The sequence below is a fragment of the Macrotis lagotis genome, chromosome 2 (assembly GCF_037893015.1).
Source record: "Macrotis lagotis isolate mMagLag1 chromosome 2, bilby.v1.9.chrom.fasta, whole genome shotgun sequence".
In the NCBI taxonomy this organism is placed as follows: Eukaryota; Metazoa; Chordata; class Mammalia; order Peramelemorphia; family Peramelidae; genus Macrotis; species Macrotis lagotis.
Genome location: NC_133659.1, coordinates 20,531,246 through 20,552,043, shown reverse-complemented (window position 1 = coordinate 20,552,043; position 20,798 = coordinate 20,531,246). Strand labels below are relative to the sequence as shown.

The 20,798-nt window shown below is 39.0% G+C and overlaps 1 long non-coding RNA gene across 1 annotated transcript; it reads left to right on the top strand.

Moving 5' to 3' along the window:
- The first annotated feature begins 1,587 nt into the window (after positions 1-1,587).
- LOC141512413 (uncharacterized) lies at positions 1,588-16,766 on the top strand. The gene is made up of 2 exons (XR_012475490.1): positions 1,588-1,768; positions 16,545-16,766. It is a non-coding gene; the product is annotated as an uncharacterized LOC141512413 (long non-coding RNA).
- Positions 16,767-20,798: the final 4,032 nt, after the last annotated feature.

Genomic DNA, 20,798 nt, shown 5'->3' with positions numbered 1-20,798 from the left:
ATGTGCCAGTGTCTCCCTTGCTGTACAATCACTTCTAAAGTTTTTAAGAGAGACCTTCAGGGTGTTTCTGTATCACTTCTTCTGACCCCCTTGTGAGCACTTGCCCTGGGTGAGTTCTCCTTAAAATAGTTTTTTTGGCAAGGGTATATACGGCATTCTAGCAACTGTCCAACCCATCATAATTGCACTCTCTGTAGTAATGTTGGAATGCTTGGCAGTTTAGCTAGAGAAAGGACCTCAGTGTCTGGGATCTTCTCCTACCAGGAGATCTTCAGAATCTTCCTAAGACAATTTAAATGGAAGTGATTCATTTCCCTGACATGATACAGGTTGACTGTTCAGGTTTCACAGACATACAACAATGAGAAGTTTTAGTCCTTTGGATAAGTTCACTTCTGTTGGCAGTATCCTTTCCAGGGAGGTCCACATCCAACATGAGGTGGACACTCGCATTGCCAGAGCTGGCTCAGTATTTGGGAAGCTCCAAAAGAAAGTGTGAGAGAGAAGAGGTTTTAGGGTGCTCAATAAATGCAGAGAGGCAGCAGAATATAGGAGAATAAAGTCCTGTCCAAGAAACATTAGGTTCTCAAAAAAAAAAAAAATGAAAATAAAAAGGTAAGTAAACCAAAGACTATTACCTTTAATTTTTTAAAAATGTTATCTTATTAGGTAATTTTGCTATCCCTTATACTGTATGTTTCTTCTTTAAGGATATGATTTCTCTTTCATCACATCCAACTTAGATCAGTGTATACCATGGAAACAATGTAAAGACTGACAGACTGCCTTCTGTGGGGGGTGGAGGGAGGGAAGCAAGATTCCAGGGGAAGATTGTAAAATTCAAAGTAAATAAAATCTTTCTAAAAACAAGTAAGTACTATTCCTCTAGCATTCTAGTGATCTCTACCATCTTACTTTATAACAACCTTATGAGGAAGGTAATTCATCCAAGGTAAGGTAACATCCAAGATTACATGGAGACCTTCAACTGGGGAAGCAATAGAAGTTTTGCCTCAGAGCTTTGCCCCTATCTATCCATTCCTGGCAATATTTATATTTTTTCAGGACAGAGAAAAAGAAAAACCAAAACCTGAGCATCTAATTCCTGAGAATAATTAGTTAAAATATGAAGCTGCTATCTGAAGTGCTTCCTATTCACCCAAGCAACAGGTATCCCCTAGGTCTTCTCCCAGGAGCTTTTCTATGTCTTCTCAAACAAGATCCTTCTGGGATTTCTCCTCAACTCAGATGAATTTGTCTTAATTAGTTCATTTAAGGGCTCTAAGTGTGTTTTGGAGAGGTTATCCAGAAGTATCAATACCATTATCTACACAATTAGTAAGATCAGTTAGCTATTAACTAGTTAGATTAATTAATTTAATTAATAGTTGAGATATCAGTTTTGGATCTGTAAATAATTACATGACCTTGTACAAGAATTCTCATATCTCTGTAGTTTGACTTTCTCTGTCTATAAAACTATAATAACCATCTCACAGAGAGATCATATTAAGGATCAAATGAGGTCATAAAGGTGAGTGATCTCATCAGCTCAAAGGAGTTGAACTAGCAGCTCAATACTGATGACTCAAATCTGCATACTCAGTCATTAAGTATTCTCTCAAACTCCAGTCTGATGCCACCCTATGCCTGTCGGACATCTCTACATGGATGACCCATAGATCTCTCAAATTCAACATACTCAAAATGGAACTCACTAACTTTCACTTTAAAAAAATGTTCCTCTCTGAACTGATGCTGAGTGAAGGTGAGTAGAACCAAAAGAACAGACGATTGATGGGTTCAGTGATCAAGGATAGTCCTGTTATGGAAAATGCCATCCACTTCCAGGGAAAAACTATGGAATCTGAATGCAAAGTCTTCTCTCTCTCTCTCTCTCTCTCTCTCTCTCTCTCTCTCTCTCTCTCTCTCTCTCTCTCTGTATACATACATATACACATATATATACAATTTAAATTTCTTTCATGATTTTTTTCTTCCTCATGGTTCCTCCCCCCACCCTTAGTCCTAATTTTTATTTCACAGCATGACTGATATGGAAATAGGTTAAACACCATTGTGCCTAATCAACCCATATCACATTGTTCATTGCTATGGAAAAGAGCGAGGGAAGGGAGGGTGACAGAAAAACATGGAGCTCAAAAGTTTGCAAAAGGATGAATGTTGAAACCTTTCTTTGCATGTAATTGGAAAAAAAATAAATTTTAAAAAATACTACTCTCATTTAAATTTCCTTATTTCTAGTTTTAAAAAAAGCAATTCCCTAAACAAGCCAGGAGAACTAAACTAATAAGATTAAGACATTTCCCTCTCAGCCTCGGTAACCAAATTGTTCCTAAGAAAAAATGACCAGGGTCAAAACACCAATCCAGAGGAAAGCACTATGTGATTCTTCTTCATCAGAATCATCTCCCAAATGTGGCCACCTTCTATGTACCACATGACCAAGGGTCCCAATAGAATGAGAGAAAATGAAGGCTGCTGCTTTAGGACCATAACAAAGTTGGGAAAATCCTATTATGATTCCATTTTCACAGTTTAATTATGACTGGTTGGAATGAATGGTGTGAAAAACTAAGGTAGAGGGTGAGGAATTCCATCTAGCTAGGTTCACTGACACTGCATTAGGGATTTTGAAAACCAATCTGCTTTTAGGTAATTTGGCTTCTCTCTTGCTTTCTCATCCCTTTTTCCAACTTCCATTTATTTCTCTTGAAACAAGAAGGAAAACAAGATCTCTAGTAGCTTTTCTCTGTGTCAGCTCCTACTTCTGGCTTTCTATTTCAATAAAATTCTTTCAAAAGCTGTAGTCCTAAAGTCTGAAGATAACTCAGATTGTATTAAAACTGAGTCAGGATCACCACTGGTAGAAGGGTGTGAGAGGTTCATCTGAATCAGACTGAACTAGACTCTTAATAGTCTCCAACTATAATGGCAATATGACAGAAAGGCAGAACTCATATGACACATATATCATATGTTACGTCCTAAATTAAGAGCTCTTATCATTGGTTCCTAATGGGATTGTCCCATCACCTGGCTTCACTGGAAGACACCATCCTAGCTTAAAGCTGTGATATTTTCAGCTAAATCATATAGAAAGACTAACCTAACTAGGAAAACTTTATCCCAAATGTTATTTCCTTTCATGAATTCTTTGTAGAAAGTAATCTTTAACCAAGATTTTACCTCCTAATTCTGAGTCTGGACTTCATTCTCATGAAATCAAACCACATTTTCCTGTTTCAGTTTCCTCTTAGATTTCTAGCTTTGCCCTCAAAGCTGATAACTGACCAATTTCTTTCATAGCTGTATTGAGGCATAGCATGGGGTCTCCCCAGTCTCGGCCAAGTTCCCTTCCTCTCTTCACCTACTAATGTCATACCAAAGTATCAATTGGACTAAGATGGCAGATAAATCGTGTTTCCTTGGAATTGGGAGGCTATGACTTCTAATACCCACTTTACTATTTCCTAGCTGAAGAAACATTGCAGATCACTTCACCTCTTTGAGAATAAGTTTTCTCATTTGTAAAATGGGAATTAAAGTAGAAAGATTTGCTCCAGGTCATATTCAGTAGATGAGAGTGTAATCAACCAAGAAATAATTATTCAGGACTTATCTTAGACCAGTGCACTCACTGTGAGTACAAAAAAAAGGCACAAATACTTCCAATCCTCAAGAGGCTTTCAATTAAATCGCAGAGACAGCAATTATATACGTGTGTATATAATATGTGGGAGAGGGTAAGGCAAGGCAGACCTAGAAATGCTTCCTGAAGGAGATAATTTTAGCTACCATGATTCAGACACTGAAATGCAAAACTAAAAGCAAAATAACTCTTGCCTACATAGGACTTAAAATCTATCCCCTAAACATACTATTATGAATAGAGAAAAAAAAATCTCTGTTCAAAATGTGCAGAAGGTCCATTGGTGGGGAGAAGGATTATCCCCTTCCTGGCTTCTGGGTGTGGATTTATTCACCCCAAAGAGGCAGATGGGGGATGACAAAGTAACTCACCCACAGGCTGCTCCTTCTGTTTCAACAGTCATTTCAGGGCCAGAGTTAGTTAATTGGTGTGTAGCAAAGATCCCAAAATATACAAGTTGGATTCTAAACTCAGATCATAGTACTTTCAAGAATGTTGTAACACATGTCCAACTTGGCAAAAGCCATCGCCTGTTTTGAAGCCATGTGAACTAAATGACTAGAAGATGACACCAGGAGTCTCAAGAGTTTGGTTTCAACATTATAGTTCTAGATGAGATTGATGGACTCGGGATCAGATCCTTGGTTAGAATCCTGCTGATGCTACTTGCTACCCATAAGACCTTCCAAAGAGGAAATTTTACAAATGCAGATCAATCTGAAGCTTAAAGTCTTATTGAGTAGACTGAGGCAGGGGCAAGTTAAGTGGCTTTCCTAAGGACACACAGTATGTGTCCTAACCATGTCTTAAACCCTGAAAAAGCTCTGCACTGGCACCCTCCCATCACTTTGGTGACTCTTTCCTTACAGTTACCACTTTGGGAAGGATCCAGCCCTATTTCATTTCACTGAACCACATTTTACCTTCCTCCTTCTCACTTTACATTACTGCTGCTGCTGCTGCTGCTGCTGCTGCTGCTACTACTACTACCACTACTACTACTACTACTACTACTACTACTACTACTAGTAGTAGTAGTAGTCATAATGGTAATAATAATAATAATTATTATTATTATTATAACATTTTAACACCAATAGAGCACTTATAATGTGCCAGACACCACACTGACAACTATAATTATTGGATCCTCACAACAATCCATGAGAGGTGCTATAATAACAATAAGAATTATAAGAATAATTGCCATTTACAGAGTAAAGTAAGGTAAACACATATTAAATGACTTGCTCAGGATGATAAAACTAGTAAGTGTCTGTAACTGGCTTTGAATTTAGGTCTTGCTGAATCTAGAGCCAGAATTCTATTCATTGCATCACCAAGTTCAGGTTAAATTATTTGTCAACAATCACCTAGGAAATAGGAAGCAGAACTGGGATCCAACCCAAGACTCTGCACTTTCTCTATTACTCTATATTAGGTGAGAATAAATGGCCTCTGAGGACCTTGCCAACTCTGCCAATCAATCATTAATCAAATTGATTCTGAGGTTTCAAAAGTCTGACTAATAACTCACAAGCTACCTATGGCATGCTTTAACGTAGGTGATACAGGCCAGAACAAACTTCCAATAAGGTGTAGGCTCACTCAGCAATCAATAAAAAAGACAGACTCAGAGTGGAGAGAAGTACTTAAAACATTACAACGTTGTCTCAATGTCCCTCACCATAGATTGTCTCTCCAAGGACATCAGAGTCACCAAAAGATGGGCAGGGTCTCTCATTCAGAACCCAAATATCTCTGTTCCTACTGCCTTTTACAGGGAAGGCTAGAAGGAGGCAGTGAAAACTCCATTTCTAAAGGGAAACCATGGGAAATGGATTCTCCCATTTCATTAAAATGAAGATCATTATTCAGAGGGATGTAAGAGTCCACGTTCTCAGAAGCTGCTTTTGATGGGCTAATCTGTTACAAGACTTGACAGATTGACAGGGAGGGTGTATGAAAATGGTCCTTGAGGGACATGGAGCGATCGAAGGCAAAGCTCTACCAGAGAAGTCAAAGCCATGGGAAAGGTATCCATCACTGGCTGATCACTTCTCCACAGGCATCTCATTTAGGGATGGATACAGAGAGGGATTTTGACCAGTGGTTGGCTCCTATTTCTATACTTATTATATCCTACCACTCTCCTTGCAATAACTCTTTAGGTGAGGTAGAGAAGGACCTCCATTTTCTTGCCAAGGTGACTTTAAAATTCAGGACATATGAAAGTCTATTTGACCTCTACAAAGTAGCCTCAAACACCCTTTTAAACTATTTCTATCCTCAGGCAATTAGCTGTTAGTAGCCACAACCCTTCCATACCACCAACTCCAAAGTTCTCATTCTTACTTTCTAAAATGCTATTACTTACTTTCTGAAGCCTGAAAAGATTTGTTAGCACTGTGCGTAAATGATAAATAAATATATTCTGAGTAAGGGCTTACAGGTTTTTTTTTGGGGGGGGGGAGTACAAAAACCTTTTTAACTTTGGAATCTTATGATGTCAATTATGACTGCCAGATATGATAAGATCATACCAAATTTTTATATTTATTAAGTATCTACTTTTATGGAAATACTCATACATGCTGCTCAAGATGAAGATGGAAAACAGAACTGCCCCTAACTTTGAGGAGATTATAGTAAAAAAGGTTACAACAAGTCTCTCAGGATGTAGGATATAAGAGAGAATGCCATACCACAAAGAGAAGCCCAGAGAAGACTGGACATGGAAAGAGGAAGGGAATATTTTCTTCTAGAAAGGTTTTAAGAAGGATGGAGCTCCTGAGTGAGATCTAGAAGGAAGAGAAGCTTCGAACTAACAGCAATGAGCAAAGGGAATTTCATACTTGTATTTCTTCCTGGGCTAGAAGGGGAGAGCCAGGATGCCCGGCCCCGAAGAATCCAAGGCTCTTGAGGCAGAACCAAGACAAACCAGCCCCTCCACTGGGGCGTCCACTTGCCATGGGAGGAGGGAAGGTGGAATCAGACAACTCGAATATTTGATTTTGCAAGGGAACCCGCTGCTACTCAACTCTTGGGGTAATTGATTCAGAAGCAGGTCATCTGGAACTAAAGATTCCCTGGTAAGACTGTCTGAAACAGAAGGACTAAGGCAATCTTCCTGATCACTGCCATCCATGCATGAGAAAGCTGCCCCAGGGAAGACTGGGGTCACCCTACCTTCCCTCTTGCCATGAAACACTTTTTTTTAAAGTGAGATACAGGATTTCTCTAGCATGTTTCTAAGGGTCAGGATCTCTGACCCCTCCCAGGGTACAGAATAGGGATGGTTGGGATAACATAACAGCCAGGGTTACAATAATCACATCCAGGACAGCCTCAGATAGGCTGGCCACATTTAGATGCTCCTATCATTAACTGTAAAGAAGGAAACCCCAGGCCAAGCTTTCCCATTGAGATTCTGCCACACACTATGGAAAGAGATAATATGAAAACCACTCGAAGACCCCTCCCAGAAATGACAATCTCTATTCTAAGGTCCCTCTCATCTCAGATGTTGTATGTTCTAAGGTCTTTTTTTCAGTTCTAAATCTATAATCCTAAAATCTCCAATGTTGATGATGATGATTTCATAAAATGTGAATCAATAAATAAAGTTGGAACCTACATTTACAAAGCAGGAAAAGAAAAAAGAAAAAAGAAAATAAACAATCTCTTTTTTATTTAAGGCAATGGAGATAAGTGACTTGCCCAGGGTCACATAGCTAGGCAATTATTAAGTGAATGAGGTCACATTTGAACTCAGGTCCTCCTAATTCCACAGCACCACCTAATTGCCCCACAACAATTTCAAAGATCACCTAGACCCACCCAGCACAGCATGAGGACTAGAGTCAGACCAGAGACTGAAGTCCAGTTCTGTTCATTCCTGCCAATGTGACCTAGGACAAATTCCCACCCTTCCTGGCCTCAGTTCCTTTACCTGTAAAATGAGACAGCAGGATCAGATGGCCTCAAAGTCTCTTCTAGGAACCCAATAATGAATCTCACCAAGCATCCTCAAATCAGTTTGATGATGACCACTCATGGGGACTTCATTCTGTCTATGTCTATGCAATTTTAGCATATTTTAAATTGTTCCTGTTAAATCTAAATCCATTTTCTTTTCACTTGTACCCATTGATACAAATGACAAATTTCTATCTACCTAAATATCTTATTTTTAAAAATATCTTCCCTTTGTAATAGCCTGAAGTATAGATTAGAGGACTGGACAAGAAATCAGGAAGGCCCAGGGGCAAGCCTGGTCTCCAGCACATGGTAACCATGTGGATATGATGAGCAAGTCCCAGTTAATGCCCCCAGGTATTTCTACAAAAGTATGCTACAATTTGCCAATCAGCAAGACCAGAATTAATCTACTACAGTAGAATTACAAGTGCAGACCCCTCCCCCCAAAAAACTCACACTCACTCACTCTTAGTCTTTCTCTCCCTCCCTCTGTGTGTGTCTCTCTGTCTGTCTGTCTGTCTCTCCTAAGAGATAATGCTAAGAGCTCCGACTTCACTCAGAAGAGAGTTCCATTTGATTCTGCCCCTGTGCAAGGTTCATAACTTCTCTAGGTCTTAGATTCCTCATCTGTAAAATGAAAGACCTAGATTTAATTATCTCTAATGCTCCTTCCACCTCCAGATTCTATGTTCCTATTTTCATGGGTCATTTTTTTAACAAGGAAGAGAGTGCTTCACCAGAGAAGGTACATTATAAGTACTTAGTGATTTGAACTGAAAGAAAAGAGGATATGGAAGGCAGAACCCTTTTGTCTTTGACCATTGGAAAAATTGGAAACGCAAGCTCCCCCCAAATGGACAGCAGCTAAACTACTTTGCTTCTTTGGTACCACAGCAATCAAACTACCAAAATATTATTTGATAGAGCTAAAGAAAATAGCAAAATTGATCTGGAGAAACAAAAGGCTAAAAATGTCAAGGGAATGAATTAAAAAAAAATACTGTTTAATGTAACCTAGCAATACCAGATCTCAAACTGTATTATAAAGTAGTAATCAGCAAAACCATCTAAGAAAGAGGGAGTGGATCATTGGAATGGATTAGGTACACAAAACACAATGGTTAATGAGCATAGTACCCTAGTGTTTAATTAACTCAAAGACCACACCTTATGGGATAAAAAGTCACTATTTAACAAAAACCTCTGGGAAGACAGAAAATTGATAGGGCACAAGCCAGTTATAAACCAGTATCTCACTCCATGGACAAAGATATGGGGAAAATAGGTGCAGGGCTTGGACATAAAAAAAGGTGACCCCAGAAGCAAATTAGGAGATCTACCTGCCAGATCTATGGGGAAGGGATGAAGGTGTGACCGAACAGCAGATAGAGAACATTATACATACAAAGAACATAATTTTCATTATATTAACTTTAAAAGTTTTTGAACAAACAAAACCAATACAACCAAAATGAGAAGGAAAACAGAAATCTGAGAAATAATATAGCAAGTGTCTTTGCGAAAGGCCTCAGTTCCCAAATACAAAGGGAACTGAGTGAAATTTATAAGAATTCAGCTGACTTTCCCAATTGATAAATGGTCCAGGATATGAACAGGAAGTTTTCAGAAGAAAAATAGTAAAGGCATATGAAGAAGGGCTCTTAATCACTTTCGATTAGAGAAAATAAAACAACTCTGAGATTCTATGTCACACCTAACAGATTGGCTAAAATTACAAAAACAAAAAGGAAAATGATCAATGTTGGAGGGGACGTGAAAAAATCAGGACACTCATGCTCTATTGGTGGAGTTGTGAACCAATCCAACCATTTTGGAGAGCAGTTTGAATTATACTCAAAAGTTTATAAACCACAAACACCATTTGATCCAACAAAACCACTACTAGGTCTATATGGCCAAAAAATCCTAAAAAATGTCTGTAGCAGCCCTTTTCATGGTGGCAAACTTCTGAAAATGAAGGGGATGCCTATCAATTGGGGAACAGCTGACCAAGCTATGCTATAGGAATGTAACGGAATACTAGCATGCATTAAGAACTAGTGAACATGGAGATTTCAGAAAAAAACTTGGAAAGATTTGTAAGAACTGATGCAAACTGACAAGGAACCAGAAAAATACTGTACACAGCATCAACAACATTTTGTGATGATCAACTATGAATTACTCCTCTCTTCTCACCAACACAATGATCTAAGACAGGTACAAAGAACTCCCAAAGGAAAATGCTATCCACATCCAAATAAAGAACTGATGGATTCTGAATGCAGATCAAAGCATACTTTGTCAAATGGCTTTATTCTTTTTCATGCTTGTTCCTTTTGATGTTTTTTTCACAACTGTGACTAAAATGAGAATGTTTTATATGATTCCACATGTTTAACCTATATCAAATTGCCTGCCACTTTCAGAAAAGGAGAGGAAAAAAAGTGGAATTTAAAATCTGGTAAAAATGAATGCTGAAAAAAAGAGTGCTAAAAACTGTCATGACATATAATGGGAAAAAAATAAAAAACTATTAAAAATAAATAATAAATAAATGGATAGTAGGTATACTAATGTCTACTTTGTCTTCAACACTCACAGTACAAATAAAACTTTAAAACTATTGCAGTGTAAGATCAGACCACAAGCTCCAAGTGGCTTGAAACTAGCATGGAAAGTATTACCATTTCTAACTCAGGGGAATTACTTATACATAAATTTATAAATATATTGGGTATTGCCCAATCACTCCAAAAGAGAAGTTAATCTGGTAGACAGAAAAGAAGCAGCTACTGCCAATAGGAAACCTGGTACTATCTTACTTAGAGAGTGTCGGTACAGCAGAAATCAAACTCAGTTCACTTTGTCAAGGGCCCTTTCTTTCCTTGGACCATTTTGCTTAAGCATAGAGTATGGATAGGCTCCTAGCGAGAAAGGAAGATGACACTTCATTATCAAGAGTAGAATGGCTCTAAGATGTCTAATTTCAGGGATGTATATCCTTGTACATTTATGTTGCTGTACCTCACCCTTGAATATATTCTTGAGGTAAGTCTGGCCCTTTGGACTGTGGTATATGATGCTTGAGGTCTTGGGCAAAGAATATCTATAAACATCCAGGAAATAATTACTCTCATCTACAAGGTGACTGGTGGTACAATGGACAGAGTGCTACATATGGAGTTAAGAAGACTCATCTTCCCAAGATTAAATCCAGTCTCAGACACTTAATAGCTATGTGACCCTGGGCAAGTCATTGAATCCTGAATGCCTCAGTTTCCCCACCTGTTTAATGAGCTAGAGAAGGAAATGGTGAACCACTCCAATACCTCAGTCAAGAAAAGTCCATATGGGATCATAGAGAATTGGCCACAACTGAAAAACAAAACAAGGTATCTGAGAGCTGAATCTCCTAGAAAATATTCTGGATATTTCCTTCATCTTCACTTAAGCTTGGGACCTTTGAAATCCATGACAATCAGGATTGGACCTTGCCACTGTAAATAAATGACTTTATAGATCAGTTTGGTTCTTAAGCACATCATTTAGTCCTGCAAACTCTCAGGGATGAATTGTTATATGAGACCCATCATAGCACCACAAGATCTAAAGGCTGATAAAAAGCCTCTTTAATTGGAAGTCAATGTATTAGGTTTATAGAGCTGGAGGTTGGTTTGTTTGTTCCTTCTTTTTAATTTCTCTTTACAAATTGTAAACAAAACAAGTTATGCTTTACTATATAAAAATATGAGATATAATTTTAAAACAGGAAAAATATGAATTAATTTATTTTAGAACTGAAAGGACCCAGGAAGATTATAAGGTCCATGTCTTCATTTTTTTTTCTAAATAAGAAAAATGACTTGCCCAAGGTAATTCAGAAAGTTAATGATAGAACTAGGTCTCAGACCCTTGCAGGACTCTTTCTCCTGTATCACACAAAGAGGCTGTATGATGTATCCAAGGACGTATGCAACTGTCCCAAGATGTGAGACAGAAGTCCTGAAACCTGGCACCCTTCAGGGACAACCCCCTTCCTCTTAAGCTTGTATTTAAGAGTGTGAGCCATTCAGTAGCTTCCCACCCCCAGCTGCTTTTATGCTGAGACCCTCAAGCCCCCAACTCACCCATAATCCACTTTACTCCCCCCCCCTTCCCACTCCTATGGGATTCTACCCAGGTGTCACTAAAAAAGAGTTATGACCAGGCAAGAGAAGCGTACAACCCGAGTGCCAGGGCACTCCTTGGTTTCAGGCCCAATGTGCCGCAAAAGACATTTTGGAGGCTGAGCTCATGACAGATACATAAATCAATACCAAGGCATTTTATAGGAGCAAGGAATTGTGGGATGAAAGAGTTCAAACCTCTTGGGGAAGACTTCACACAGCCGACTGGGCTAGGGAAGAGGGAAATTACAGGAGAGATTCCTTACTTCAGGCTCATTGAAAAATAAAAACCAAAAAAAAAACAAAACTAGAACTAAGCATGAACAGAGTCCAGCCCCAAATCTGCTCCTTCCATCCATCCATTCACACATTCATTCATAAAACCAGAGAATGTTCAAGCTAGAAAGCACACCAGAGACTGTATCATTCAATCTCTCCTTTTGACCTCTCCAGGGAGTGACCTGACCAAGGTCACCCAACACTGGGGAAGGCCAGAGCTGGACCTGGAGTTCTAATGATCTTACTCTGAATCTTCTCAACCCCCTTTAACCAGGGCTTTTCTTTTGTTATTTATCTCCAAGTTATCTTTTCTAGAGTTTATTTGTACATAGTTATTTAAATATTGTCTGATTGTAAACTCCTTGAGGGCAGGGACTATCTTTTACCTCTTTTGATATCCCCAGAGCTTAGCATCCTACCTCCAACACAAGAGATCTTGATAAATGCTTGCTTGGGGACTTGACTTGAGAGTCTGGTTCTGGTTGCTTCTGTTCTGACTGACCCCCTGCCCTTCTCAACTCTGCCATCTCTAATTTTCTTAAAAGGTCAAACTACACCAAACTTCTCCCAAATTTCACAAGATGTGACTTCCCTACTCCCCCTACAGACACACCAAAAAAATGCTTTGTATTTATTTTGCATATATTAGCATATAAACATTAACATGTTGCCTGCTATATTAGAATATAAGATTCCAGAGATGATTTCACTTTTTCATTTTATCCCTGCCACCGACTGCAGAACCTGGTAAACAGCAGGTGATTAATAAATGCTCCCTGGTCATTTGAATTTAACTCTAGGTTTTTTTTTTTCCTGCATCCCTGAACCATCATTCCTCCAGCATACATTATAGGTAGACTCCTCCAGTAGGCAAAGAGGAGCATCTTGAGGCAACAAAAATTTATTAAGCGCCCAATACATGCATATGTGCATATGGGTACATGTATGTGTGATTAATATGCATGTAATTGGTACATATGAATTATATACCCATATACATGCCTATATCACATCCATGAAAACCTTCAGAGTTTTACACAGCAACTGACTCAGTAGATTTTAAATACAGGTTTCCCTTATTCCAAACAAGGATATGATTTTCAAGTAATAATCTTTCAATAGGTCTTTCTATTTCAACTCCCTCTGTCCTCTGCAGAGCTCTTCATTTATACAGTTTATGGATTACACTACCCTCTGTCTGAACCTTCCATGGCTCCCTAGTGCTAAATGAGTTATGTTCAAATTTCTGTGTCTGGCATTCATGTTCATCTTCAAGCTCCTCATTTTTTTTTAGGTTTTTGCAAGGCAATGGGGTTAAGTGGCTTCCTGAGGCCACACAGCTAGTAATTATTAAGTGTCTGAGACCTCCTTAGTCTTAATTCCAAATATGTCACCAAAGAAACTCTCTTGGCAAGTCACCGCCCCCCGCCCCAAATTCTCTGTGCATTCTCACCTCTGAGCTTTTGCTCACATCATCACTTATGCCTGAAATTCCCTTTCACCCTGTCTTTTCAGATAGAATTTCTATCTACTCTTTGGAAGGAAACTGAATGACCACCTCCAACCAGAAGCCTTCACCGATCATCCACTGCCCAGGCTCCCATGAGGAATATAGCCTTCTCCCTTTGGACTTCACCTAGTCTTCTTATATCATAAATATTTTATTTATTATGTAATTATTCTGTAGAAATGGAAATGATTCTCATAGAGAAAGCAATGGAAAGGCAGACACACGAGGAGCTACAGATAAACTTTGAAGAAAAGAAGGAATAAAGCTCATTTTATCATATGATAAAAGCAAGGAATGGCCAACCCCCCGGAAACTGAAGCAAAAAGAGGTTAGGTAACTTGCCCTGAGTCATATGGCTTAGTAACTATTGGAGCCTTGGATCTGACTTCTGGTCTTCCTTACTCCAGACTCAGTAATTTGTTTACTGCGCCACTATGGATGGCTGGGCCTAGTATTCTACTAGGATTTAGAAGACCTCAAGGGAAACTGAGGAAAGTCCCCAGCATACAGAGTGGTTTAATTCTGACTATGCCACTGCCTGGCTTAAGAAGTTTCACTGAGGGGCGGCTAGGTGGTGCAGTGGAGAAAGCACCAGCCCTGGAGTCAGGAGGACCTGGGTTCAAATCTTGTCTCAGACACTTAATGATGACCTAGCTGTGTGGCCTTGGGCATGACACTTAACCCCATTTGCCTTGCAAAAACCTAAAAAGAAAGAAGTTTCACTGACCTTTATTGCCTATAGGGCAGGGATTCTTCACTTTTTTATGTGTCCTGGACCCCTTTGACAGTCTGATGAAGCTTATAGACCCCTTCAAAAAATAGTATTTTAAATGTATAAAACAAAATACTTAAGATTACAAAGGAAATCAGTTATACTGAAATATAGTTATCAACTTTAAAAAATAACCAGTTTATGGACCTCATACCAGTAAAAATATTTTTCAGAATAAATAGAAAACCATCTCTTCTGTTTGGTATTGGAAGGTTTCAAAATCCTCTTTCTATCTTATCTTTTTCAGATAGACCTTACTTTAGTTCCCTTCATTCACTTGCTAATTCAAACTGTTTTATCTGTTATTCCTCTTACACGTTAATTCATCTCCCACCTCCAGACCTTTTCAAGGCACTGGGGAATTCAAGAGTTGATTAACAGCCAAAGTAAGGAGATAGAATCTAAAGCTCCACCTGGTCCTAAAGAATTGAACCCCAAAACAACATGGACATCATCATCATCATCATCATCATCATCATCATCATCATCATCATCAAGAGGCAACAGATGAGAGGAAAAACTGAAAATAAAGGAAAAAATGAAAGACTAAAAGGAGAGAGTCAAAAAGGTTGAAGAGAAAATATTGGCTATGCCTGACTTTCCAAAGACTAAAGGAAGTTCTAAAAGAAGGAATACTCTTTCTATAAGAATAATTTTAATAATGATGATATTTTATTAACTAACCTTTAAATGTACTTTAAAGTTTCCAAAATAGTATGTGTGTATATATATATATATATATACATATATATATATATATATATATATATATTATCTTTGGTCTTCATAACAACTCTAAACAGATGCTTCTCTTCCCCAAATCTGTCCAGTAATAGTAACATTAATATAGTGTTCACTTCTTTTATCTTAATGTTTCCTGTTTCCTTATTTTTGCCTCAAACACTGAAATCATTTCAATTAGGGCAGAGAGCTAAACCTCTGAATGAATATTGCGAATTTTTCCTAACTGGGGGCTCTAAGCTATAGTGAATACAATAACTTTTCTTCTGATATAAATTCCATAAAATAGGAAATGAAACTCTGTGGAACTGGAGGCTATTTTATTGCTGCTAAGCTAAAAAGTGATCTTATTATTGTAACAGGATGTTATTGACTAAATCCAAAGAAAATGAGAGGGTAGTGTCGGAGGAAAAGATTAGACTATAAAGGATCCCCCAGGGATAAGAAAGGAAAGGCCTGAATGTGAAACTCAAAATCTTATTCATAAAATGATTTTTGGAAACTATCTTTGCATATAGTTGGAAAAATAAATTAATTTTAATAAAAGGGAAAGGAAAGACCTGGAAAGGTTTCAGTTTTCCTGAAGGGAAGAGAAAGAGGAAAGAAAGGAGTGGGTATCCTCAACTCCCATATAGTATGAGTGTCATAAGCATTATAAGTGGTAAGATACAGAGGTGCCCCCTGGGGCAGAAAAGGTGTGGGCAAGAGGACCTTAGGATGGGCAGACATGGATAGGTTATGAACTGTCATATGATAAGGCACTTCAGTCATATTTGATTCTTGGTGACCCCTGGTCGGGGGGGCATTTCTTGGCAGAGATATAAGAATGGTTTGCCATTTCCTTCTCTGGCTCATTTTACAGATGAGGAGACTGAGACAAACAGGGTAGAGTGACTTTCCCAGGGTCACACGCATAGGAAGTGTCTGAGCCTGAATTTCCTAACTCTAGGCTCAATCTGCAGGGTGCAGTCATCCAAACCAATAACATCACAAACCCATGTTAGTGTTTAAGCTTCTGTAAAACTAATCTATATCCTCCACTGAAATGTAACTTCCTTTAGAGCAGGAACCGTGACTTGGTCAAATTTTCTATCTCCTCCGGTTCTTCTCATTGGGGTTCTGCAAGCAGTAGACACTTGGATAAATACCATCTTGATGAATGATTCCTACCAAACTCCCACCACTCCCTCCCCTGTTCTGTCTCCTTTGTCCCTGATTCAGACAGGGAAACCTATGAGCTAAAAACCATCGTCTGGAGGCAGAGACATTAAGCTACTGCTCTAGAGGCAGCTTTCATGGAACAGTGAGCTAAGCATATGATTTTTAAAAGAGAGTTTCCAGATGAACTGCTAATTCCATTTTTAATTTCTCTGCAGCTCCCAGGGGATTGAATGATAGTATATTTTTTTGTTTCTACAGGATACTGAATTTCTTCATCTCAGTCAAGGGAAAGCAGGCCCTGCCATTAACATTTCAGTCTCCTTCCCAGTTCGGTATGTGGAAAGAAATCACTACCTCGCAAGACAGAGGGGGGAAGACCAGATGAACTCGCACTGGACCCTCAAGTCTTTCTTAACTCTGTTGGTTAAGGAAATGAGAATTCGTTATCCTCAAATATATAGGAAAAATAGAATCACAGAATATTGTTAGAATGGATTTTTGAAAATATAGTCCAACATCCCCCCTTCCTTCTACCATTTAATGGTGAAGACAAACAAGACCCACAAGGGAACAGTGAGTTACCCAAGGTCATACACCCATTGAGCATCTGAACTGGGACTAGCAGTTTTCTCTTCTGGCTCCTAGCTTAGGTCTCTGGGAACCATTCCCCCCGCCTCCCATCTCAACCCATCCCTTCACTGTCTCTCACAGCCTTCCCCTTTTAGAATCAAAATGATAGGCATTTCATTCACATCTTTTTCTACTAGAGTTCCCCTTCTCAATACTATAGAATTTTCTACAATCTAGGTCTTCATTCACACTAAAGACTGACATCTTGCCAAAATGCTCTCCTCCCCCAGGGTTCTTCTTTAAATACAAAATCTTCCATTGATTTTCATTTTATGTTCCATGGAAACAGCATACTTTTGAAAGGCAAACATGGTTTAATAGAAAAAACTCGGGAATTTAGAGTCAGAAGTCCTGTTTCAATGTTTTGCTAGCTATATGATCTTCGACAGGTTCATCAGCTTCTCTGTACCTCAGCTGGTCCCTCTGTAAAATGGTTAGATTGGACCAGATGACACCACAGACAGAGCACTGCCTGTGGAATCAGGAAGACCCTGGAATCACATCCTGTCTCACATGTGAATTAGCTGTGGGGGCCTGAAAATTCATTTAACTTCTCTGTGCCTCAGTTTCCACATCTGTTCACTGATGACCTCTAAGGTTCTTCCCTCTACTAAATGTACAAAGCTTTCATCCTACAGTCTCTAAGGTCCCCTCTCTAGTTCTGAATCTCTTAATAATTCCAGAACAGAGAGACCTAGTGAAGCTACTGACCCAAGGAGTCAGAGGTTTATCTATCTGTACATTGCAGGTGGGAGAGGGAGACAGAACTGGACAAAATTCACCTTTACCCCAGTCAAGGATAATGGGTGTCATGAAATACCATCACAGCTCCTTCCTAACCAGCTTCCCTCTCCTTCAAGAGAGAAGATTCTCTTTGATGCCCCATTTTAAAGCAGGTCTAGTAGAGGCATGGAATCTTACTGCAATGGGACCATTCCAGCCAGCACAAGCACACACACACACACACACACACACACACACACACGTGCACACAAACACACAAAGATACAGGCACACATGTAGATAGTGCACAAATAGCTTAAGTCCAGTGGACCATGTAAGGTTTCATGTATTACCCATCCCCTGAGAGACTGCTAACTATTCTGAGTCAAAGACTCAATGACCATGGGTACCAACTCCAGTAGGAAAAAAGTCAACTCCCAGCTAGCCCCATGCATGCATGTATATTCACATACATGCATATGTGTTACACATGTGTCTGTTGGTGAGTTTCATTCCAGAGGCATGGTTGTGTAGTGTCTGCTATATTTGTGTTTTTATATGTTTGCACACCTGTGCATATAAATATATTAAAGTATGTCTATAGAAATATGCTGAATCTTCCTCATCATCATGGATGGAGAAGTAGGAATTGCTCCTGGGGTCTTGACTTTCTTCATTGCTAGAACAACGAGTCCAATGTCTGGTCAAAATAAGTAGTTCATAGATGTTTCTGGATTGACAGATTTGCCAGCGAGCTGAGGTAGAAAATGGAAGTTCCCTGCCTCCTGATAGAGCACTATTCCCAGTTACCCTAACCACCCAAAGAATTTTTTCCCTCTCTGTCCCTCTGTTTGAAATGACCCTCTTCATCTCCACTCTGCCTAATCAAAATCCTACTTATATTTAAGGATCTAAAGCCCATTTCAAAAGTCTTGTCTGACCAGCACATATTGTTGTTCAGAATAATTCTTAACATGTTTTCAGTATTTTGAAGTCTGCAAATCACATTACATATATATATATATATATACATATATATATGTATATATATATATATATATATATGTATGTATGTATATTACCCCCCCCCCATTCTTACAACCTAACCTTGAGTCAGGTATTACTAGATTTGCTACTTTGAGGGATGAGGTAACTGAGAATGAGAGAGGTGAAGCCACTTTCCCAGAGTCACACAGCTAGCTCTTAGGTATTGAATCAGGATCCGAACTGATCGAGATCCAGTATTCTGTGCTACCTCCATGTCACTTGCCAATGAGGACTTATCCCCTTTGGACTTCACTTTGTACTTTTTGGGGGCCTCTCTAAAGTCCTTATCATGTAATTTTACCTATAAGAATTACCTGGATCTATGCTCTATCCCCCAGATTATCTGTGGGGGCAGGGATGCGTCTTGTCTCCTCTTTAGATCTTCTCCAGGAGCCAAGAAAGGACACTGTAGGTCCTTGATAAATATTCCCTGAATGATTATGAATATCGGCATATTCTCACTATGCACAAGACTGCTCACCCTCTTCCAGAGAAGCCCCAGAGGGCTTTTTGCCATCCCAGCATGCCTCTTCTGCAGATAGAACTCCCAGTATCTAGTTTAATTTTCTTTCTATAATTAGCACCAGGAAAGAGAAAGAAAGAAAGAAAGAAAGAAAGAAAGAAAGAAAGAAAGAAAGAAAGAAAGGAAGGAAGGAAGGAAGGAAGGAAGGAAGGAAGGAAGGAAGGAAGGAAGGAAGGAAGGAAGGAAGGAAGGAAGGAAGGAAGAAAGAAAGAAAGAAAGAAAGAAAGAAAGAAAGAAAGAAAGAAAGAAAGAAAGAAAGAAAGAAAGAAAGAAGAAAGACTGTGAAGAGCAGGAGACATCCCATAAACAGAAGGAAAGCAATAATGAAGGAGAGGGGGAGAATGCCTCATGGCAAGCAAGAATTATGATGGGAGACGGGGACCTTTTGCACTCTGTAAATTCAGGGAAAATATGCTGGGCTGCAGCACAAGCCAAGCTCTGATTGGCTGATTGGCCAAACCATCCATATCTGCATTTATTGCCAGAACAGCCGGCTTTTATATCTAAGGCCATGGAAGTCAGCTTACATATGGGATGCACAAAGATGAGGGTAAGGAGAGAAGAGAGGTTGACTCCCTCTCTTCACTGCTGTCACCGAGAAAAGTCTTAGCTTGTTCCTCCTAGTTTGGATATTTTCTGCTATGATTTCGAAAGCCCCAGGCTCTGTTATGTGTGGCAGAAGCCCAGAATCTTCTCTCTCCCTATTTCTTTACTCTGTGTTATCATTTTTCAGTCATTTTCAACTCTTCCTGACCCCACTTGGAGTTATCTTTACAAAGATACTGGAGTGGTTTGCCATTTTCTTTTTCAGCTCATTTTACAGATGAAGTACAAATGGAGTTATGGGATTTGCCCAGGGTCACAAAGTTAGTAAGTGGCTGAAACTGGATTTGAACTCACAAAGATGAGTCTTCCTGACTCCAGGCCTAAAGCTCTATCCACTGAACTATCCACTGGCTTTTTACTGCTCAACAATTTCCTCTATCTCTAAATGCCCTCATCTATCTGATCCTTCCAAAGACCTCTTTTGACCCTGATGTTCCCTCAAAGTACCATCAACCTCCCCATCCATACACATTGGCTCCAATTCCAATTTCTCACTACTAGTCATTTCTCACTTGGCTTCTAGCCCCAATATCCAACAAAAATTGCTGCCTCTGAGGTTTACAATAATCTCTTAGTTATTATATTTGATAGCTTTTCCAGAGTCCTCACTTTGCCTCTTCTGCTGCTTCTCATACCATTGACCAAACTATCTTATTGTCTTCCTGGGCACCTTTGGTTACTATTAATTTCTTCCCCTTTTTGTTGGAACATCAATCAATCCACAAATATTTATTAAGCAACTTTCAAGACCAGGCCCTTTGATAAGCTCTGGATAAACTAGGAGAAAAGGAAATAAGTCTTTGAATTCCAAGACCTTACATTCTAAGAAGTAATGAGAAAGAAAATATAGTAAATGGAAAAAATATTACCAAATACTTTTGTAAGAAATATTCCAGTGGCTGAAGCAACCAAGAAAAGTTTCACAAAGAAAGGTGCGATTGATTTGAATCTTGATGGAAATCAGGACTTTCACTATGGAACAA